The 18777-nt window shown below is 40.6% G+C and overlaps 2 long non-coding RNA genes across 10 annotated transcripts in view; one reads left to right on the top strand and one right to left on the bottom strand.

Moving 5' to 3' along the window:
- LOC121670646 overlaps positions 1-6429 on the top strand; it is a 23596-nt gene extending 17167 nt beyond the window's left edge. For 6 of the 8 annotated variants that reach the window (XR_006018186.1, XR_006018183.1, XR_006018185.1 and 3 more), the window contains 4 exons: positions 371-2319; positions 3126-3230; positions 4002-4094; positions 4673-6429. This is a non-coding gene — a long non-coding RNA (uncharacterized LOC121670646). The remainder of the gene's footprint in view (positions 1-370; positions 2320-3125; positions 3231-4001; positions 4095-4672) is intronic. The other 2 variants (XR_006018187.1, XR_006018190.1) reach the window with 2 other exon arrangements.
- LOC121670648 overlaps positions 1-18425 on the bottom strand; it is a 20978-nt gene extending 2553 nt beyond the window's left edge. Inside the window, exons 1-3 of one of the 2 annotated variants that reach the window (XR_006018191.1) lie at positions 17710-18423; positions 5683-5887; positions 3472-3644 (exon numbers count right to left, since the gene is read on the bottom strand). This is a non-coding gene — a long non-coding RNA (uncharacterized LOC121670648). Of the gene's footprint in view, positions 1-3471; positions 3645-5682; positions 5888-17709 lie in introns of those variants that run through there. The other variant, XR_006018192.1, reaches the window with a different exon arrangement.
- Positions 18426-18777: the final 352 nt, after the last annotated feature.

Genomic DNA, 18777 nt, shown 5'->3' on the forward strand with positions numbered 1-18777 from the left:
ACTCTTTGGTCAAGTCCTTTGAACTCTTGCTTCATGCACCACCTGAAAAAACCTTGTTTTCCTATTTCAGAGAAACATACTGTCCATAAATGAGAATGGTTTGAAAGCACTCTGGTGACTGGAAAGTGTGCAAATACAACTCATATCACCTGATGACATATGCTTACTAGTAATGGTATATTTATCTCTTACTTAAATTAGATATGATTCATCATTTAATAATACAATGATTTTTAACATCCACTTCCTGGTTTGCATGTCCAGTAACTGCTTGCACAAGGTACTGTGCACAAGGTCATGTGCATCAGCATAGCAGAAAGGAACAGCATACATCCTGCAGAGCTGGAAAATGCTTTTATTAACTTTTCAGTGTCTGCAACTTTCTCATGGAGAGGGGCACATCCGGTGGCCAGATGTAACTGCAATCAGCTGTGGCCACTCCAAGCTAGAAATGAGTGTCTGAGCATCACGCTCACTAATCCTTCCACTGCAGTGCCTGTGTTCTGGCTGGTCTCTTGGGTAAGTGCCTCAACAGCTCCTTGTAGTCCTGGGCTCTAGTTAATATAAACAGTGGCACAATTTTTAACAAGTTAGCACTATAAGGAGTTGTGGAACAATGTACCAGGGAAAGCTACATTTATATGATATGTAAAATGGAGCACTAGAATTCCCCTCTTGCAGATGTTACTTTAAATAAATGAAAGAGTTTTGTGGTGATTTTAAAAGTTTTATTTTATTTTCCTCATGATGAAGATGCAGTGATTCATGGAGGGAAAACACATACACATAGATATATTCACTGTGGATAAGTGAATTGAGAAATAAAGATTATGAAATAAATACTGTTCTTTTGGTTTAGACCCAGAGGAGTGAAATTCAGCATCAAAATTATAAATGTTATAGCCGATCTAATTCTTTTAGTTGTTTTTCTTTGCTTGCATTTTTGCTGCCATGTCTTGTTGTTTACAGCTTCTCAGCCAGAAGAATATCCCGAAGCAAATTACTGTCAGAAGCCAAAAAAAGTATCCATAATTCATCCTAAAGTGCTGTCAACTTAATTTTAAAGTAATTTTTCTTCTTTATGAGTCCAGGCTGAAAAGGTAAGTTTGCAAATCCATAAATCAAACGACAGGAAATAAAGGAAATATATACCTTTGTTTAAAATATTCTGTTTTCCTAAAACTTCATTGTAAGCATAGTTTTTATTAATTAAAACTTCAATTACTAGAAAGAGAAGAAAGAAACAAAACTGTGAACTGTATTCTGTACAACTGTACACATCTGTGTTGTGACTCCAGAGCCATCTCCTGGGCTATAGAGAAGTTTTTCTAGATTTATAATAGCAGAAAATAATTTAGATTGTGTATTCCTCTGAACACAATGAGGAGCACGTGTGTGTTTGTGAATTAGGCTAAGCCTGTTGAGGCCTAGGCCTGTAAAAGGCACACTGTCCTGTGAGGTCTCCTGCATTTGCAAGTTCTGTTCTGGGGCCCTGTGCAGGTGTGCAGACACTCACAAAACGTCCTCAGTTTCCAAATGGTTCCAAACTGACCTCACACATCTCGAGTAACAGTGAAGCTGATTCAAGTTCTTTAGCTGTAAGAGACACATTAGAGAGCAGGTGTGAAAGCCTTCTGTGGAAAATCCTTCACTGAAAATCTGCTGAAACCTGTGTCCCTGAGTGCAAGAACAGCAGTCTGGCAGCGAGTGTGAGCATGGTCTTGTTTGTGCTCTTCTGCACACTGGGGGAAATTGTGCAGAATTCCTGGTCCCAGGACTCAGTTTATCACCACAGAAGGAGCGGAGCCTCAGTGTGTGTTCCAGCTCAGAACTGCCACCAGCAGCTACTGAATAGCAGCCATGTTCTGAATCTCAACACACCATGAAAATCCTCCTTTAATCAAATACTCCCGGGGGAGCGAGAAATTCAAGATGCACTTCCAGCCTGGGAAGTGCATCCACACCACTAGGTCAATACTTGGCATAAAGAGCTTTTTGCTTGTTGATGTGGTGTGGGGGCTGGGGGACAGGACAAGCAAAACCAACAGGCAGCACATGAGGTAACATGAGGGCAGCAAGAAAGAAGAAAAGGTACAGAACTGAGTGGGGCACTGTGGTGGCTGGGTTAGAAAGCATTTTGCTTCTCAGCTTGAACTGTTTAATTAGGGAATTTCACAGTAATTTTGACTAAGCTTAACGAGTAACAAATTCAGTGCTCTGGCTCACTAAATTCTTTCTTGCAGTCTAAATAAGGTGCAAAGCTCAGAGCTGAAGGAATTCAGTGCCTTAACAGCACTTTCTCTCCAGCCTGCACTGTAGGTAAGTGCTGTCCTATGGCAACCTTTTTGGGGTCAAGTGATTTAGAGAGCTTAGATGAGGCTGGGGTTCAGGACCCCTATATTCAGACACAATCCTGATAGCAGAGGCTGTGAGGAGATGTTTTCTGACATTCACTAGAGGGGCAGGGGAGGGAAGGGAGGACTCAGCTCTAGGAGAGATAGTAGGTACAGCTAAACTAGAAGGAGGGGAAGGGCTCAGGAATATAATGAGGAGGTGGGGGAAATGACACTGGAATAAAAGGGTGAGTATATGAGATACACACTCATCCCGGCCTTCCTCTGTTCAAAGCACTCCCTCCAAGGGTGGGTACAAGACTTGAATAGAGGGGATGGATGTCAAAATATTTCATAAGGAATATAGTGCAATAAATCAGAGAAAAAGGGCAGAATGGAGGTAAGGAGCAAACGGTAGGAGAATTATTTTAGTTCTAAGTGAATGATTATGTCTCCTGAGTGATTACACATCAGGATGGTGGTATGTTGGGGAAGATTGTTCAGCTAGATAGGAAGGAGTACTCAAATTACAATCATTGAACTGTAGTAAATGCAAGGGTGCAAATAAGATAAGAAAAATAGACAAGTAAAAATCCAGCTGGAGTCAACGTGTCTCGGGCACTGCAACCCTTGGGAGTTAATGTAACTATCATACAGGTGTAAGAAGAGTTTTCAGAGGAAGCTACTTTGAATACTTGTAGAACATAATCAGAGAGAGAGCTGACTATTAAAAATACTCTGAATGTAACTTGCAAGTACTGGCTTAAGTACAAGATCAGTAATTTCTTCCAGGTTTGTGCCAGAACAGGACCACCAGCAAGAAATACCTACAGTATGACATGCACCTATAGAGTCATCCCAGTATGGGGCTGGTGAAGCACAAGAGATACAATGCCAGTATGTGGTATCCCATTCATTATACTGTGATTAATTGAAAGTCGGAAAGGGCTTGAGCAGAGTTGTTATGGTTGCTGGGGCATTAACACCTTGGGCAGCATCAGGCATTCAGAAGAAAGAGAGTTGCCGTGTTTCCTTCATAGCTCCACGTCAGTTTTTACTCACACTAGCACTTGTCCCTTTTTGATTCAGATAGATAATTTACACATTTGAAACAGATGTTGACTTTTATCCAGTTGTTCCCCAGTCCTGAGGTTTGATCTTATGCCAGTGATGACTGTAAATATAAGACCAGGGACTTTTTATGTGGCCGTAGTATTGCCAGGCACTGCTGTCACTTTTCTATTTAGCAATTGTTGTAGTATCCATCCACTCACTGACCAGATCAAGACCTTTTGTTCCTGGAATAGGGACCTGGAATAATAAAGGTTAAGTTTTATTTCTACTTACAGAAGCTAGTATGTCCCAGAATTCACTCACTTGTTTTTTTTGTAAAAAAATGCAGCAGCACTGGGGAAAAATTTATTTGTCCTTACTTCACCCAAAAGTCAAGGGATAAAAAAAGATGAGGATTCCTGCACTGAATCCAACAGTCCTTATTTAGTGTCCAAGAGGTTACTGGGAACTTAGTACTGGGGAATTTCTGAACTCATCTTTGCTCCATGTAGAGCAAGGTCAGGAATTACTATGCAAACCATTGCCAGTTATTCTTTCAGATGTTTAAAATTTCAGTTATATTGCTTTATTTATATACTTGTATTTTATTTCCAGGTCTGTTGTGAGAACATGGAGCTGCATGTCACAGCACGTCTTTTCCGTGGGTTAAGGGAGACTGTCCTAACACTCCCAGCTTCTGCTGCCCAGGTACCTTCTGCTGAAGCAATCCTTTGGTACCATGGAGGGTTAGTCACACAGTGCTGGTCGATTATGTGCCACCTGTTATGTGCACAAATATATGAGAATATAGCAAGGAAAAGAGAATAACAAAGCTTTAGGGGTTTTCTGTCCCTAACAGTCAGTGTAGTAAGTTGGAACAAACTGCAAAAACCCCGAGTTATTTTCCTCAGTAGTTCGGTGTTCAGGGAGACCCAGAGCATAGGGACAGTTGCTGCCCTTCCCCAGATGCCATTCCCCCCTTCCCCAGACTGGCTTTCTGGCCAAAGTTAATGATTCATAAGATTCTGCACTGATTTCACTGTGAGCTTACACATTTGCATAAGTAAAAGCTTCTGCAGCTTCTGTAGAGAGATTCTTAGTGAAATTGCAGCACAAAACATTGATATTATGTAATTATGGTAGTTCATCTTAACTTAAATGAAATTGTTACTTTAAACTTGCTCTAAGTGGCTCACAATGGAACTTTTGTATGACACACCTACAAAACAAATGAGTTAATCACAATATGTGTCATTTTTAATTTTTCTCTTTCATTTTTCTTTCAGTCATTCTCTCTTTGTAATTAGCATGAAGACTACCCTTCAGTCAAAACTAGCCACCTGGAAAGTTTCAGCTTGTAATATGCAGCTTTTTTTGTGAATTATGAATGTGCAAAAAGAGACCTTTCTCCTTACACCCACTTCCTTGTATAATTCAAATATGAATGAATTTTATTCAGGCTTGCCAAAAAATCATATTTCAGCTGATAACAAGCATGAAAAATTTCAGATGAAAGGGATTTTTTTTAAAAGAAATAGAATATTCTGAGCATGGGAGAACAGCAGGTTAAGACAGAAGTCTCAGTGCAGCCTTAACTGTAACAATTGCTATCAAGCAAATACTATATCCAAGCACTAAATCTTGCTTTGTGCTGCCCTGGTGCACGGTAGCAGGGACAGAGTAGAATAATAAAAGCTGGTCCCCTTATGCAAACAGCAGGGCACAGCACTTGACAGAGTACAAGAAGGTGAGCCTGCCTGCTGTCCTGGCTTGCTAACCACATTCCTAGGGTCTGTGGGTTAGTTGTCAGCTCTAGCTCCAGTCAGATAGCAAAATGTACTTCAAGCACGAGCAAAGGGAATGTTTTGGCCCTTTCCAGAAGAACATTGCCTCCAAATATACTGTTCTATTAAATAAAGTATTTGAAGGAATTCGTGTAAGCCACATGATGGTTCAACAGGTCAAAAAGGGAATGGAATCAGTGCCAGGCTTTTTTCTGATTAACTGTGTATTTAAAAATATATATATATCTGTGAAGAAGGTATTATCTCCACAAAGCAGAATAAAATTTGGGCTCATGCCAGTACCACTTTGAAAATAAACTATAACAGGAAAAGTTACCATCTGGAACATTTCTGCATCATATTTTTTCTTGTTCCTAATAAAGCTTTGGTGATAAGTCCAGCTCTCCTTTTCTACCCAGAAAACAGGATTAAAACTCCCATTCATTTACTATGGGTTTATTAAAAAAATACACATTACAGTGGCTAAACAGTAGTGAATGCTAAAGTATTACCTTGTAGGTTCACAGATCCACATCAATTAGAGGATCAACTGAGAGGATTTGCAAGTGGCAAGCTTGGACATAAAAAATCCCCTTCCAGTCTGACGTAAGTTGACTGTTGCAAGTTGAGCTTGGCAGCAAGTGACCAAAATTGAGTTGTCAGCATCCTCCTGCATAGTGGAAGAAGTTGTTGCTTTCTCTGCAGATGCAAGAGTTTCTATGGGAAAACAGAACATAATCATGATGCTGAATGTCTCTGTGGATTGGTAATGTCTCTAATACATAGATCACTTGTGCAAATTCAGTCCCAGCTGGATGGGAAATTATTGAAAATGGTTGTTGTTTGATTGATATAAAATGAGTTGTCAGCTTGATTCAATGCCTTCAAGGCAGATGTCCACAGCATTATTGGCACCTGTCAGAAGCAAAGGATTCCTTGGTGCAGAGTAACAACTACTCATGCAACCACCCAAAACAGTCCTTGTGTGCCAGGGCTCAGAGAAGAAGGCAGAAAAAAATAATCCTTACTTCTGGCCAGGGTCTTTTATGCCATAAAGTCAATAAGAGATTTGACATGACACAAGCTTTTCCCTGGGATCCTGGCTAGACACTATCAGCTCTTCTGCTGTTTGGTCAACACTTTCCCTAAGAATTAGAAGAAAACTCACACATTTGGTTACTTACTATTATTGTCATGGTAAAGGTGTATTTATAAAGACCAGTTAATAAAGAAATTTTTACATGTTTGCTTATAAAAAATGCTGTGAATAATTTTATTTTCCTTGAGAAATTGTCCTTACAAAATACAACTACAGAAATAAGAGAATGTCTTCTCAGCAAAAACTAAGACAAAGAAACAGCCAGTACAGCAGTGTCAGTATTACACTGCTTGCTAATAGTAAACAGTGACCTACTGTTTACCACAGAGCAGATTAAAACGGATTTTTTCCTGTACATCACTAGTTGTCATATGGTTATTACTGCCTTTGACCAAGTGTGGTACAGCTAACAACAGGAATGAATTCTATTTCCCATTACCAATCTGTCGAGCTGGCCGCCTTCTTCATGGGGCTGGTGCTTTGGGAGGTACTAGCTGAAGGACTTTCCATTAAAACTCATTTTACTGTCTTCATCTAGCACATGGCTCAACTTTCCTTCTTTCCTTTCATCTCTGTTTCCTCCTTTAGATTATTTTTCATTATGCCTCCCCCCCAGCATACCCACACTTTGCCTTTCATCTCTCTACGTATGCTATTCCAGCACTTGTCAGGCCCAGCAGGAGGCACATGGGAGAACCAAACAATATGATATGTTAGGTGGAAGAAAATATTGGAACAATCATTTATTGTCACACTTTAAAGAGGTCTTCTATGTTATTTATTTTATTATTCTGTATTAGGTACATGGTTTAGTTTTACAGGCATTATTAATCACTAAAATACATTACACTTTCAGCCAGGATGTTAACGTTCTAAATGCATTCATCTTGCTTCTTCAAACAGAAACAATGGGCCTTCTGCACTGCCCTCCCTCCCCTTTAGTCAATAAATCCTTTCTATTGATTCAGGAAATAAGTCTTAAACCCTGTTTTATATTCTAAGTTCCACTAGCCACACTCAGCCATATAATTTTGCTTAATAACAAATGGATCTTCTATTTTTGCTGTTTATTATGTGTTTGGTTATCAAACTCAACTTGAAAGTATTGGGTAGAAGAGGACAAAACCTATAATGGCAGTAAGCCACCGCAAGAGATTTCCTAAATGAATGTTGCAATAAAATAAAGTTATCTATAAAAAGTGTACAAGTGTGTGTGTATAAAAAGCAGTCTCATCAGTAGATGAATGATAAATGAAAAATCCATCAGTGAGTATGGATTCCCTTGAGCCAGACTGGATCAACAGACAATATGGATTTTTGAAAATTCATGGCTTTGCCATTATTTATTCTCTCCTGAAATACCCATTGCAAATCTCAGACAGATAATTAGAGAATTATCATATTGCTTAACTAAGTAGTGCAAATTATATTAGATTCTATGTATCCCAACCCTGGGCAGAATCATTAGTGTTGTTTAATTGTTACAAATATAGTCATCAGATTTTAATAAATTGCCTTCATTGTCAATATCCACAATTGACTACTTCTCTTAATGCTCGTGGATAGGTTAGTTACCAGGTAATCTTACAGTTAATATATACCACAATGAAGCAAAAATGTAAGAAAATGCAAAGGTCAAAACCATGTTTCTATTATGAAAAAAATGAATGATAATGACATAATTTTTTCAGCTCATCAGGTTCTTTGCTAAGTGCCTCTGTTATTGCCAGATCAGTAGTGTATAACAAAGAAGTGCTTTCTGTAGGCTGCTTCATTAGCCTGCCCTGTAGGACCTCACCTCAGACTTTTCACTAATCTGTTGGCCAGCTCAATAGCCTTGTTAGTTCTATTCACTTCTTCCTGGCAGCGGATTTTCTCAGCTGTAGCTCTCTCAAAGGCAGTGGTTAAGGCAGCCAGGATTGTGTCTAGTTCCTTCAAATAAAAACAGTAACAAACAACTTTGGACATTGTAAGAACACATAAAAATATTTCTGCTATCCCATTTTATATTGCTGAAAGTTAAATTACACAGTGCAAGTAAGGTGTAAACATTAACTGCACTCAGAATTTTGCTTAGGTCATGGTCCAAAGGTGGATTCAGGAAAACCTGGGGAAAATGGGACCGGTGTTCTCATTTCACCCAGTTGTTCAGAACAGCCTTCAAAATGAAATTACAGACGTGATCTTGTATCAGTGAAAAAGGAATGTCCCCTTCTCCCTGAGGATTCTGAAATGAAATATATTTATTATTACAGCTGTATATCCTCTCTAGGAGATCCAAAACTTGAAAAGACAGCTGTTTGGAAACTGAAGAAAACAGAAGGGTTTAAAGGTGATAGATAAAATACTTGAAAACGCACAAGTCGGTGTCCTTTGCTGACTGTCAGTCAGATTATGCTTCCCAGTGCACAAACTGTTCTGAAAACAGCCTGAAATCCCCAGCCACCTTAGATTTGGGAGCAAGCAGCTCAGTGTCTGGTACATCAAAGCATTTAAGCACACAAACAGTCCCACTAGGTCAAAGCCTTGGTTATTCCCTGAGGGAGGAGTGGAAGATAATTCAGCGTGGATGACTGAGCACGAAGACAAGGCAAGAACGACGTGCAACTCCTGAGACTCACGGCCGGAGCACCCAAATGACTCTGAGTGCAGAGGATGAACTGGCTGGGGAGCTGATAAAGGAAAGGTCAGAAGGGTGCTGCACAGCGAGGCACTCCAGAACTGGTGTCACTGGGTGCACATGAACAGAGCTACTGGCTGGAGCTGGGGCCATCCGGGTAGCCAGAGAAACAATTCCCTCCAGCAGCGAATTTGTATTCCCTTCAGCTTGGCAAATGTGTATCCATGCAGCTCTACTGAACTCTCTAGTATTCCCCAGGAAAGTCAGAGCTGAGCATGGCTCCTGGGAGAGGGCTGTACTTTATCCCAACTGTGCTCCTGACAAGCTCTGTGCACCTTGGGGAAGGCAAAGGGCTGCCCCTGGGAATCTCTTCAGAGAAATGCTGAATGGGTGCCTCAAGTCTTCCTGCCTTGAGGACACCATGAGGTGGAACCTGTGTGTATTACAGGACATTAAAAAGACAGATAGCTGTTTTATTGGGAAGGTTTGGAGAAATTTGGAGTAAATTACAGCACAAGCATTTCTAAATGGGGCCCAAAGATACCCTTTAAAGAAGGGCCCAGCAGTTTTGCAGCACCCATGATGAGCAGCCTGAAGGGGCTCAGGATTGGGCAGAGTGGGGCCAGGTTACCTCCTGCTGCCGTGTGCCCCCACGCGAGGAGGGCGCGGGCAATGCCTGTCTTAGAAACGTGTCCTGTTGGCCAGGCTGAGGCACACTGACTGAATCCTGCCTCTCCTTCCTGCACAGGGAAGAGCCAGGCACCCAGAACTCGCCATGCATGAAGAAAAGAACCTGCTGTGGTTCCAAGGCACATGATGCTGCAGAGGCAGGGGATGTGATCCCATCATTTACCTGAAAAATGTTAGTGAGTGATAAATTATACTGACAAATACCTTTGCCTGTATTACAATGAATCATGTAGGAAATACCTCTGACAGAGGAAGGTATTACAAATAATTGAATTAGAGAGGCTTCTAAAATGTCCAAAAAAGTATTTTTTAATACATCTAGTGGTCCTGACTCTAAAGTTCATGTCTTTGAGCCTATCAGGATTCCAGCTTTTCCCAAGATTTCTGTCTTCCACTGCAGTGCACTCCTACAAAGCTTGTTGCTTGATGTGTATATACATTGCCTAAACAGAAATGAAGGATGCCAAATGGGTAGCAATAGGTCTGTCTGCAGGTGAGATCAAGGACCAGCACTTAGTCACTGAAGCTAAGGGGATGCAGAGAGAAAAATGTGGAAAAGCTACCTGCTGTTCTGAGCATGAATGTTGCAATGCTCATGGTGGGGAGCAGAACGTACTTGAAGCTTTTTTTTAGATGTCGTTCAGGACTTAGGAAGGATTTTTTACTGCAGTTTTGGCTCTACTGAGCCAGGCTGAAACACACTGTGTGCTTCTCTGCCCTTGGACCATTTAGTGTTTGGCAAACCTTTCTCTTAAAAAAAAAAAAAAATTAAAAGGCGGTATTGGAAGCAAAAATTCAAGTGGAAGACAGTGACATAAAAAACCACATTTGTGTATATGTATATATGTGTGTGTGTGTGTATGTATGCATATATTTATGGTTGAACAATAGAAGAACAATTCCAGTTCATGAAGGTCAAACCCAGAACTTGTGAAAGGTGCCAGAGGCAGTGAAAGTTCTGGCAGGAGCCATATGGGGAACTGGAAGTTGCCAGCTCCTCCATGAATTTTTTCAAGGTTTTATCATATGAAACACTGTGTGCCAGGAAAAGTATGTAGCAGATCACTGTTGGGTACCACTTCTTCCCTCTCATGCTTTTCTACCTCATTTGCAATACGAGCACCCCTTCTCAGTACCTTTACTCAGCTGGCAAGTAATCTGTGATGTGGAACTGATTTGGGCAAGGACAGAGAGGCCAAACTGCAGGTGAATAGCAGAACTGCACAGAATTACTTCCTATTCAAATGGAAGCCCAGAACAATCAGGCCCTTAATGTGTTACAATTCATTTGACTATCCACATTTTTGACTTTCTGTAAATAATGTGCTAAATGGATAAAAGAATATACCATTTTTCCTTCTTTCCTCTGAGTTACTGATAACAAGACAAGTTCCTTCCCTTACAGTTTGTGCATATAAATGTGATTAATGTAAAAAAAAAAAAAGTGCCAAAATCTCTTTATCTTTCTCTCTTTTTTTTAAAGCATTGCCCTTTTCAAAACAAGGGGAAATTCAGTATAGTTTCAGTGCCACAGTGATCAAACAGTGTCACATCACTATGGCAATTGCTGCCCAGGCCAGGAATACAGATCAGCTTTAATTGTGCAACGCCTTATTGCTGGTGCATGTCAATCAGAACCTATGAATTGAGAAAAATTTGCTCTGTTCATTCTGTTAAATGATGTATCCAATTAAACCTGTTAGAATTCATGATCTTCAGTCAAGGTTAAATGAAAGTAGTTACTCCTGTCAGCTAGGTGATTAAATGCTGCCTACATCAGGCACATTTATGTGCAAAATTAAAATTTTGGTATAAAGCATGAATCTTTATGCATGCCAGTTAATTATCTTGCAGTTCCTCCATTTATTAAATGCCCACTGCATTTCTTCTTAATCATCAGCTTCCTTTCAAAACTTATTTCATACACTACATTATACCAAATTTCAATGTTTAAAATGAAACGCTTTCTCAATGAAAACTTCCTCTTTTCAAGGGTTTGGCTGTTGCTATGTTACTAAAGATGGCCATTAACAGTTTTTCAGTCATTATGCAGAAGGCCTGTTCGTGTTGTTTTGCTCGATTCTGGGAGAGCGTTACAGGTATCCCTCGAGTTGCTGCTGTGGGGCAGTCGCTCCTCCCCAAAACGGAGTTCTGCTGCACATGAGCCAACTTCAGGCAGCAGTAAGGCTGCCGCGGCCGTGCTGCCTCTGCCAGCTCGCACAGGACAGGCAGGGCAGCGCAGCACCAGGGGCTGTGCCCCGCCGGGCTCCCGCTGTCTGCAGCGCCGGGGCCAGCAAGGCTCTGCAGTGGGCCAGCAAGTCCAGGCTGCACCTGCAGGTACCACAAACACCACAGCCTCCAGGCGGGGCACCACCGGTGCCCTGTGCCAAGGGCTCAGGGGGTTGGTCCCTTCCCCTGCCAGCCTTCAGAGCTGTCTCAGAATTCCCTTTGGCTTGGCAATCTAATGCGTCCTGTCTGCCCCAGGCAGCTCCCATATTGCAATATCATATTTTAATTAGAAGAAAAATTATGTGTTGCATGCTTGAATTAAATTAAATTGCATATTTATATTTATAAGACACAGTATTGGCAGGATTTAAATGCTATATGAATTGAAGAACCAGAATACAGGTGTATTACAGTGATTTGTAGCTGAAACATTTGCTAGAAATGCACACAAAGCAGAGCAGTACCAAATGCTAATTTAATACCCTAAGACAACACTCTGTGCTCTTGCAAGCACAATTTCCCATATTCCATGTGAGCATTTATCCCCTTTCATTATGAAAAGGTATTAAGAACCTTTGTTACAAACAAGCAACATTAAAAATATGTCATACCACTTCACAACTACTAATGAATAATATCATTTAAAACAGACTGGGAAATAAACTAGTATAACACATTCTACTCTACTAGTACTATAAATATTCGCAAGGTTGTTATTAAAGTTAAATGCACACAGTAATTTTCTACTTGTAGGTTTTACAGGTATAATTTTGAATCATACAATATTTTTTAAAACACATCACAAGGATGGAAACCAACAAAAAGACTGACTGGCAGTGATTCCTTGTGATCAATAGCTGACATCTCCATCTATCTTTGAGGGCCCACATAAATTATATAGTGGCAGTGTGAACCTTCAAGAGGAGTGATGTGATTAACTTGTTCAGGGTCACAATGGGGAGCACTGATCATAAGGATTTTACACCTGTGGCATTGCCGTTCTGTGGCCACATTTGCAGGATACATTCTGCAGGTGTCAGTGGCTGCCCTGAGGTGCTGCCAGAGGGAAGGAGGGCTTTGGACACGTCAGCCTCAGCTTCATATTCCTGAGGGGCAGCTCATTTTCTCTTCACTGAGATTCAAAGCTGAAAACTCTGTTTCACAGCAGGTGAAGGTATGAATGTCACACACAGATCCGTGCCCGGCCTGAGCACGGAAACCCTGGTGCAATAGCAGCAGTGGCTGCTCCAGCCTGCCCTTCCCAGACCACAATAGCCTCCACTCCAGGCCTTGGAAAGCAGACAAAAAGACCCCTCCTCTGCTGCTCCCCTAGAGCTACAAATAACGGATTTCTCTTTCTTGGCAGCTGCAGAGAAAACCACAGATATTTTTTCTTGTTTTGTTCAGCAAATATAAGCCGTAAGTTAAAGCCCAGTATCTTTAGATACCTCAACAAAAGAGGAAAAAAGGGAATCCACACTTAAAGAGAATAATTCCTCGGGGGCTCTGACAGGAGGTGGCGATGTGCCAGGGAAGGTGGTTGGAGAATAAGCCTCTTTGCAGGATTCTGGGATGTCTATTGCTGAACTGCTTCAACTCACTTGAACAATCTAGAACTCATATTTAATTCTTCTTCTTTCTCTACATGTTCTTACTTTCACCCCAGTCCTCCAAAACCAGATATCATAAGCTGTGAACCCCAGGCCCAATGTGCCTTAATGTTACCCCATGAAACAATACTGGCAGGACAATTTATTTCTGCTCAAAACAATTTCCCTGTCCTAAAATTGTGATTGTTAGGTTAGCATCCCATTGAGATGAGAAAAGGAAAGAGCTGCACTTTCAGGTTGTGCCTAAAATGTTAAGGAAGGCAAGCTGCACCGATTTATCCTTGGCATATTGTTTTATACCCATGAGAACAAAAAACTTATTTTTAGTGGCAGATTAAATTGTGCAGAAACAGACTGACACTGAGAAGGCAAACACTGCAGTCCGCTTAAACAGGCTGAGTCTCATATCAAAGGCTGCTTGTCCACGAAAATATAAGTGTGTACACACACAGACTCTTAGTTTATTTGATGTCATAAGCAACTTTATATTTAAAACACATAAAAAGATATAAAAAAATGAAACTGGCATGGAATTATATATTTTTAGTGATAGATTTTCAAAGAATTTGTGATTTAGATTATATTAATTTTCAGGAAACTTGCTTAGAAAGTAATTAAATGTATTTTACCTATTAATTCTCTCTTTTTTGTTGTTTTGCATTGTGCTACTGAAACAAAAATAAAAACTAGGGAATGGAAGAATTTTTTTTTTTAACTGAATATTATAAATGAATAGAGCAAGGGATGTTAATGTTTGTCATTTTCCTTATCTGTACACATGAATATGTTATATGCTCATTTCCATTGCAAATGGAACAACAGAATGATCATTGCAAACTGAAATATACTGTACATTTCATTTCTTCATTTCTTTGAAAATACCACTGACAAAAATAATCAGTTGCTAGTATTCTTGTTCTAAAGCTCTGCATCTCAATGAAAATTGAAGGAATTAATGGTGTCCATCTGGAATAAAGCATGCAGTGTGTTCTGGAGGGTCATTATTATTCACTGCTGAAACAAAGTCAGCCTATGGAGCCCTGAACCATGACTGGGCAATTGTGCAAGGCACTGTACAAACATGTAGTCTTCCTGTTTCTTGCACACCTCTCCTCCACCTTGCTCACATTTAATGAAAAAAAAAAGAAGGCAGAGAGGAGATGTGACTCCTTATCACAGCTACATTAGTGAGGAAATACTGAAGAAGGAAAAGAGCTATTTGAGGTAAAGGATAAGCTTGTCACAAGAACAAACCTGAATAGAATGTCAGTGGTATAGTTTGAGTCACAATTAGGAGGTTACTATCCTTCTGAGCAGTGAGGTTCTGGAGTAGCATTCCTGCGCAAGCCATGGGGCACAAGAAACCTCCTGAGGGTTAAGAAAAAAATCAGTCTCTGAATTTTTTAGCTTTCTACTACTCTGTGTTTACTTTGCAAAGTATAGTAATGTCTTCTCATTTGGTCCCAGAGATTAAAAAATACAGTGAGAGGTAGTGTGTAGCCCAAAGGACTTTTTTTATCATCATAGACAACACAACTAAAGGAAGAAAGATCTGTAAGTGCAGGCATCAACTCTGAGCTCAAAATGACATTGGAAGATAAGTGAAAAAACCCGCTCAGGAAGGCAGGAGGACTGGTACTTTTCACATAACGATGAGGCTCAGTGGGACAGAAAACAAAAAATATGTAGAATAAATAGGCAGGAATAAAACCATAGGATGAATATAGGACAGGAAGGTAAACTGCATCCTGCTGAATGGAGTGGGACTGACATCCATGTATGCTTGGTCTTACTGCTAATGGGACACTGGGTCACATCCTGAAAACCCTTACTTATGCAAGTAATCCCACTAAAATCAATGGGAACCATGACTGTAATGACTGCTTCCATGTCTCCACTAGGGATTGCAAGGTCAGGTCCATTTTCTGTGCAATATTGGATGAATGCTAGAAAATCAATATCTCTATTGAGACTTCTTCTTTTGGAGTAAAAATAAACCTGGACCATTTTGAGTTCAGATGTTCATTGTTCCTGGGTGTTTTTATAAATTCCTTTTGAAAGCAAAATGGTCAAATCAAAATGGAGTGAAATGCTCATCTTTTTGGTGTGTTTTACAGCTTGTTGTTATACCTAGCTTTGTAATGCCATAAAGGTTAAAGGCAACTTTGTAGTTTCTTTGTATTTATTCTTTATCAGTTAAAAAGAGACATTTTAGTTTAGCATTTCCCTCTACTCAAATAAGTCAGGGCTGAGGGATAAGTGGGGAGAAAGAGAATGCCAGAGTCTATTATTTTAGGAATTTTGTTATTTTATGGAAAAATTTTTGGTCTTTTTGCCATAGACAATTCAAAGGAAGAAGTTTTTTTTAGTAAAAAGATTTTGGTGCAGTCATAGAAATATAACTCATTGCTATAAAGCATTGCTTTGGTAGCATGGAAAAAAACCCTACTCAATTCTGCTCATATTACAGGTTATTATCATATTTCAATCACTATGGAGCACCTTCAACCATCATTTTGTTTAAAATGCCTAAACCTAGCTTGGTATATTTGTTCTTAATTTGCTACTAAACTACAATTACACCTACTTGTAATTGTGTCCAAATTGAATTTTCATACTGAAATGTGTTAAATTCCTGTGTTTGATTCCCTTCTACTTCAATTGTGGTGGGTCAAAAGGAAATTATGATTAATCCAAGGCGTACAAATGAACTATTTTAAGGATTTGCTAATAGATTTATGTTTTTCTGCAGGCCCTTGAGGGCTTGAATGAAATTTTAAGATGGATGTCATTATGTTGGAGATGTGATCAGCTTCATGTCTGGCATGAAAAGTGGTTTACAAAAGAAGTCATCTCACAGAAAAATACCACTAATTCCTAATACGTTAGAGGTGTAATATCCACCAATTAAGAGACAAACAAATAGGAATTGGTGTGCTTTCTCTCAGACACAGTTCCTTGAAATTTTGAGAAAATATATCCCAAATCCATTCTGCACCTGATGCATTTGGTTGACCCAACTCAGATATTTTTCCCAAGAAATTTCATTCAACAACAATTAATGGAAAGATCCATTCTCTTTCAATCCATCTTAATAGGAATTATGGATGATCAAGAAATAAAAATGCTTTGCTGCCCAGGTTTCAGCTAAGGTGATTGTATTTTTTCTGGGACCAATACAAAAATATGGACTTATCCTGGGATTCCAGCTCAGCTGGATTTACTGGCGTACCGGGGAGCAAATCCAAGAACGTGTTCAGTGCTCAGTCCCTTTTACCCACCTCTGCAGGGCTTGTTTCCCACCTGCTGTGTGACACATTAGCCATAACTTCTTCCCCTCTTGCACCACTGCACAAGGGACTGTGGTTTGGCTCTGTACTGCTAACAACATTATTGACAAAGCGATGCTCCTAAAGTATAACAACAAGCTGTTGTAGCACTTATTTATGGAATAACGTGCACTTTTCAGATACTCCATGCTTCTATTGGTTTTGGAACTGTGTTACTCACACAACGTAGTTAACTAGCACTAACAGCCTTAGAGTACAAAAACCAGGTAATTGAAAATCCAGGGGAACAATTGGCACCATTTCAACCTCACACAAGCACAGCACAGTACTACAGTGAGTAGTATCTGTGTCTTCATGGTGTGCCCTGCTTTACTTCGTTATCTGATTTTTATGTTATTATTGCAAATAAAGTTAACCCAAACCTCAAAGCAATGGACAACACTTTACAGTCTGTTTTTTAACTAACAGTGCTGCCTACAGGATAAGATTAAAAATATTCCAGGTCTTGGAAAAGTATAAAAATTAGGCATCAAAACAGGTCAGATATTTACATATATCTTTTTGATGTGCTCATGTGATAGGAGAGCAGATTGATAAAGGACAGAAGAAATGCTAAATATGCACCATGACAAACAGTGAAAAATTAAGTATTGTAACTAACATTAATTACACTCTAGTAAGATGAATAGGCTGCTCATCATTAATGAGAATGTACACCTTTGTCTAAGTTTCACATCTACCTGTGATAAATGTGCTAACAGCGATAGAATACATCATAGTAACATTTGAATTAACAGCACACTAATAGATTGACATACAAGTATGAATAAAGCATTTAATCATAAACATTATACCACACCCAACAGCAAATTTTCTTTTTTGCACATATATCAAGTAAAATGTATAAACATTACAATTTTATTTCAGTTTATGCTGAGATAATCTAATGGTATTACCTGATACTATCCTAATATTTGTAATTCAGACTATTAGATACTTACATAGTAGCTTTTGGGAGACATCCGGGCAGTTTAGTAACACAGTAAGGGGGATTTCTGAAGAGAAAGGGTGGGGCTTGATCTCAGGACAAACTACCCACTGACTCTTGCCCACGTGGCAGGGATGGAATATTCAAACAATCTTCATGATGGGTTGACTCCAATGCTTATTAAAGGAGTACTTTAATTCACTCTTAATGAAAACTGAAGCAAGCCCGCTAGCCTACAGTTATCATCTATATCTTCAGTAGCCTTCTCTCCTGTGTTTCCAGTGCCTTTTTCCTGGCGGGGAGGCAGAGGAGGGATTGGGCCAGGCTTAGAGCAGGAACGGCCAACACTGCCTCCCCAGAGCCCAGAGCTGCGGGCAGCTGGGGCCTGCCCGTTTTGGAGGAGCTGGGATGTGCAGATGCCGTGCCGTGCCGTGCCTCCGCGGCAGCCCTGAGGGGGCGCTCCCGCAGGTGACAACGCCAGGCCACTGTCCCTGTTCACCCAGGGCCCTCTGAAGGGCTCCCGAGGCACCTGGGCCCTGCAGCACGGCTGTGCTGCCTGACGCCACCGCCCAGAAAGCCGGGGAAGTGCCCGTGCTCTGGCACGGGGACTCGGCCAGGGCCGAGCGGACGCTCCCGCTGAGGCGCTGTGCCGGGAAGCTGCGAGTGCCGCTTGGTCACGCTGCTCCAGCGCCTCCCTGTTCTCCCTGGCCGAAGAGACTGTGGTGCCCTGAGTGACCAGCGAAGCATGTGTGGGACAGAGCCGGAGTGCACAGGCAGTAGCTGGCACAAGCATTCTTCCTTGCTCAGGGCCAAGGCTCCAAGCGTGGCTGGCAAGGGAGGGCTGGAGTTCACTGCCCATCTTCTCTCGTGCGCTGCTGCCCACGTATCCACTGTGATGAAGAGCTTCACAGGCAGAGATGAGAAAGCAGAGGGAAAGAGAACAGGAGGAATCTTCTGGCTCAGTAGCAGCAAGCAGGGCTCTGCTACAAGTAAGACTAACAAATGGTGTAAAGACCAGATGTAATTCACAGAACACTGTGAATTAGTTAAACATTGCCAAGAGGGAATTGTTTTAGCCTAA

The sequence above is a fragment of the Corvus kubaryi genome, unplaced genomic scaffold, assembly GCF_017639235.1.
Source record: "Corvus kubaryi isolate FWS band 111438036 unplaced genomic scaffold, C.kubaryi_AGA036_p1.0 37396, whole genome shotgun sequence".
NCBI lineage: Eukaryota > Metazoa > Chordata > Aves > Passeriformes > Corvidae > Corvus > Corvus kubaryi.